This window comes from Plecotus auritus (assembly GCF_963455305.1).
Source record: "Plecotus auritus genome assembly, chromosome: 10".
NCBI classification, from domain to species: domain Eukaryota; kingdom Metazoa; phylum Chordata; class Mammalia; order Chiroptera; family Vespertilionidae; genus Plecotus; species Plecotus auritus.
The window spans coordinates 60,743,997-60,749,151 of record NC_137785.1 but is presented as its reverse complement, the minus strand read 5'-3'; positions in this window follow the sequence as shown (position 1 = coordinate 60,749,151).

The window sequence follows — 5,155 nt, the reverse complement described above, 5'->3', positions numbered from 1 at the left end:
GGGGTGGCGGGTGGGACCCAGAACAATTCGCCCTCACAGGGGGCCCCAGAGGGCCCCGGAGGCTGGAGGTCACCAGCCGACTCCACAGATAACAGGACGGGGACTCGTCCCCGTAGACGGACTCTGAGCTGTTCCACCCTCCGGCTCGATGCTGGGCCCGCGTCCTGACAGGGAGCAGGGCCCGGGCAGAGCAGGAGCGGCCCCAGATCCGAGCCCTGCCTCTTCCCTCCGGCCGGTAGTCCCCCAGATCTTGTCACCATTGTGAGAACATCTCAGGCTGGAAGATGACAACCGATGCCGGCCGCCGTGGCTCAGTTAGCTGGGCGTCATCCTGTGGACCTGAGGGTCGCTGGTCTGATTCCCGGCCAGGGCACAGGCCCGGGTTGCGGGCTGGATCCCCAGTGCGGGGCGCGTGCAGGAGGCAGCCGGTCCATGATTCTCTCTCATCACGGATGTTTCTATTTCTCTCTCCCTCTCCCTTCCTCTCTGAAACCAATAAAAATATTAAACAAACAACCCCCCCCCCCAAAAAAAAAAAAAAAAGCCAGGACAGGGCCTCCGACCTCTCCTCTGGTTTCATGATCTCCATCCTCTGGGACACGCCGGGGCCGCGTGCCAAACACGTGTATCTCCTCAACGCAGACACCAGGTGCTGACGTGCTCCCTGGCCCACAGGTCATCTTCGCAGTCCCTGCCCCACTTGACGGATTTTCCTTTCCCACGCGGCCCACAGCGCCTCCTCAGGACCCGGGTCGGCCTGTTCGCTTGCACAATCCCGGCTGGTCCCTCCGTGTCCGGCGAGTCCGTGCAGGGCCCTGGCTCCCGCCCCTTCAGCCTGTCGGTGCGGCTTTTCCTGGATGTGCGTGACCTGAGAGCCTGGCTCCCCGCCTCTGTCTCCATCACGGCAGGCGCCCTCCGATTCCTGCGGCGAGGCCTGTCCCCGGGCGTCACTCCCTGCGTGGATGCTTCGTGTCCGGCGCTGCCCAGGGACGCATCCAGGCCTGGGGATGGCTGAGCCGTCACTCAGGCTGCCTTTGCCCAGAGGCCCTGAGACCACGGGTCCTGCCCCCACAGCTCAGCACACCTCACAGAAAGACGCAAGGACGCCCTGGCCGGTTCGGCTCAGTGGATAGAGCGTCAGCTGCGGACGGAAGGGTCCCGGGTTCCATTCTGGTCAAGGGCCTGTACCTGGGTTGCAGGCTCGATGCCCCGCCCTGGTTGGGGCTGGTGCGGGAGGCGATCAGTTGCTGTGTCTCTCTCATATCCATGGAAGCATATCCTCCAGTGAAGATTTAAAAAATTATAGATTAAAAAAAAAAAAGATGCAATGAGGCCGCCACCTGTGGTGACAGCCGCTGGCGAGAAAGTGCTGAGCCTGGCGCGGGGACAGCGGCTCCGCGTGGGGAAACCCAGCCGCGTCCGTGTCTCCTGGGGCCTCTCCCAGCGCCGGGCGGGGGTGGGGGTGGGGGTGGGGGAAGGGGGGGGCCTCCGGAGGCCCAGCCACAGGCCACTTCTGCACATCCCAGTTCCCCTGACGGGCCTGCCAACCCGCCCCCACGCCTGTCACAGCTAATCACTCCTCCGGCTGAGGTGGGGGCGGGGGGGGGGGGTTCCACTCCACTGCTGGGCTTATCTTGGTCAAACCTGAATTCCAGGCAACTGTGTGGTCATCCCTCCCAGGACCAGCTGCTCCTTTGGGGGGGTGGGGGCAGGGCTTCCACAGCCGCGTGTTTCTCCCACGCAGGGCCGTTCACAGAGCAGCGATCCGTGTGTGCTTGTCGAGGGAATAAAGCAGCTACTGGCCTGGTTCTGCAGAGAACCCACACCCCAGCCCCCCAGCCCCCTGCCCCCCGAGTCCGGCTTGCCACCCTCCAGGGTTTGGGCCAAACAGATGCAACTCCTTTATTTATTTATGTTTTACTCTATTTTTATTGATTTGAGAGAGGAAGGAAGAGGGAGAGAGAGAAAAAGAAAGAGAGGGAGGGGAACACCCAATGGTGAGAGAGAATCATGGATCGGCTGCCCCCGGCACGCCCCACAGTGGGGATCGAGCTGGCAACCCAGGCCTGTGCTCCGAGGAGGAACTGAACTGTGACCTCCTGGTTCACAGGTTGGTGCTCAACCCCTGAGCCCCGCCGGCGGGCCAGACCCAGCTCCTTCAGGCCGTCCTTTGGTGGCGGGAGGACGCCCACCCCGCCTTGCAGGCTCCTGCCTCGCTGGCTGCCTGTGCCCCCACCCTCGGCGCCCGGGGCGCTCCGAAGGGCGCTGAGGGCCAGGGCCCCGTGCACAGCGTAAATGTGCTTCTGGAACCCGCTGGCAAGGCCCGCCCTCACACATGGAACTTCCCTTTTATCTTTGGTAAACTGGCCTTTAATTGAGAAATATCTTACGCTTTTATCTTATTACGGAAGTAACGCATGTCCACCCAGAAAGGTCAACCCTCACAGGCAGGCGTCCAAGCGCCCACAGCCCACCGGACCCGAGACATAACCTTCAACATGAACCTTCAACACTTTGGGGCGCGGCCCCCCAAATCTTTGTGGTTGTGCCTGTGCATGTGCATATGTGTGCAGGTATGTGTATGTGTGCATGTGTGTGCGCGCGTGCGTTTCTCTTCCTCTGTGTAATACAATCGGGATTCAAACCCTATTTCACTTTTCCCTTTTCGTTGAGTTTATTGGGGTGACCCTGCTTAGAATTCTACCGGCTTCAGGTGCTCATTCCACATCGTCCGCCCGGTGTTGTGTGTTCGCCACCCAGACCAGGTCTCCTTCCGTCACCATTTTCCAACCCGAGTTCACAGGTGCTGCTACTTCACTGCAGGCGAGAGGGATTCCTCTTGGGACGTGAACAACCCCCCCCCCCCCCCCGGCAGGTGTAGTGTGTTGCCGGCTCAGGCAAGACCTGGGAGGCGGCAAATATTTATGGGTGGGTGGATGCGAGTCTGACAACCTTGGAAAATGTCTGTCTCTGTCTCTGCCTCTGGGTCCGTCCATCCGTCTTGCCATCTGGTCATCCATCCACCCATCCACCCATCCATCCATCCATCCATCCATCCATCCATCCAACCATCTATCATCCATCCTTGACCCTTCCATCCATCCATCCATCAATCATCCCATCTGTGACTCTTCCACCCACCCATCCATCATCCATCCATCCATCCATCTATCCATCATCCATCCATCCACCCATCCATCATCCATCCTTGACCCATCCATCCATCCATCCATCATCCATCCTTGACCCTTCCATCCATCCATCCACCCATCATCCATTTGTGACCCACCCACCCATCCATCCATCCATCCACCCATCCATCATCCATCCTTGACCCATCCATCCACCCATCCATCATCCAGTTGTGACCCACCTGTCCTCTATTAGGCTATTATGGATCTCCTATTGGGGTTGAGACATGACACAGAGAGGCAGTCAGGGAGGCCCGGGCTGGCTGACTGGAGTGTCCTCCGCAGGGAGCCTGGAACACGGGGTCCACGTATTTATGGGGGTCCCCAAGGACCAGGTCACGGGCTCGAGGGGTACCTCCCTCCCCGCCGCACACACTGAACCGCTCTGCTATGTGCAGCACGGAGCAGCCTGCAGAGATCAGCATCTTCTCTTTGAACAACATAATTGACTGTCTCCCAGCCTGCACACCTCGCGGTATCGAAGAGAATGAGTCCTTTGTGCATCTGTAATCTGGCGTCTCCCGCCCAGGAGTGCGCGCATCACCACACCGCGTGGTCGCCGCCGCCCCAGTGGCCACCCTTGGCTGGGAAGCCTTCCGTGGTTCTAAGGACCACCAATCCCTCAAACGGGATCAGTTTTTGCTGATAAAGGAGAGCCTTCCCCGGAGACAGGCATCAGCGTCTGAGGGGCTGGGTCTGCCGTGGTGACAGCACCCAGGTGTGGGAGGTGGCGGCGGCCGGATCCAATCCCCCCACCCGCCCCGCCATGGCGCTGGTCCGTGGAGGGGCCAGGACACGGATCTGCGCCTTTGGGCATGTAGGGGGCGAGAACAGGTGCAGCTGCCAACACCGGAAGGGGAATTGGCCCGTTATGCAGACGCCGGTATGGAGAGGTAGGTTGTGTGGTGTGGACACACGCAGACTTTCCGAAGCAAAATGGAAAACTTCGATGCTGTCATTCACTAACAAAGAATAAGGTCGCCGAAACCGGTGTGGCTCAGTGGATAGAGCGTCGGCCTGTGGACTGAAGGGTCCCGGGTTCGATTCCAGTCAAGGGCATGGACCTCGGTTGCGGGCACATCCCCAGTGGGGGGTGTGCAGGAGGCAGCTGATCGATGTTTCTCTCTCATCCATGTTTCTAGCTCTCTATCCCTCTCCCTTCCTCTCTGTAAAATATCAATAAAATATATTTTAAAAGAAACAAAGAATAAGGCACAGAAAAACAATAACATGCACAAGAAGAAGGAAACGCAGGTAATCTACGATCCAGTTTAACGTCCTGGCTGTGTTTATCTTTAAAGATATTTGTACTAGAGGCCTGGTGCACAAAATCCATGCACGGGTAGGGTCCCTAGGCCTGGCCTGCAATCAGGGCTGATCGGGGCCTTCCTTCATTCTGCGTCGCCCCCTGGTGGTCAGCGCATGTCATAGCGAGCGGTCGAACTCGGTCGAACTCCTGAGGGAACAATTTGCATATTAGCCTTTTATTATATAGGACTGATTTCAGAGAGGAAGGGAGAGGGAGAGAGAGAGAGAGAAACATCAATGATGAGAGAGAATCATGGATTGGCCGCCTCCTGCACGCCCCCTACTGGGGATCGAGCCCACGCCCTGACTGGGAATCCATCCCCAGACTCTTAGGTCTGCAGGCCGAAGCTCTATCCACTCAGCCACACCCGCTAGGGCTCAATGAAAATGTTTTTTATTTTTTTTAAAAAAAGAAAAGGCGTTTTGGGTGGTGAGTTTTTGGTTTTTGGTGGGTTCTTGTCCCTCTGGTTTGCAGGAACCCCTTCCATCCCATGCAGGCTGTCCGCTCTGGCCTGGGATTGCTGCACGGGGGACCCCAGAGGGCAAGCATGTGCCCAGGTGCCCAGCACTCTGCTGGCGGCCCCCCTTCATGTGCAGGGACCCAGCCAGCAGGGGCGCTGGTCCATAGGGCTCCTGGGTCAGAGGGGTTTGCTCTG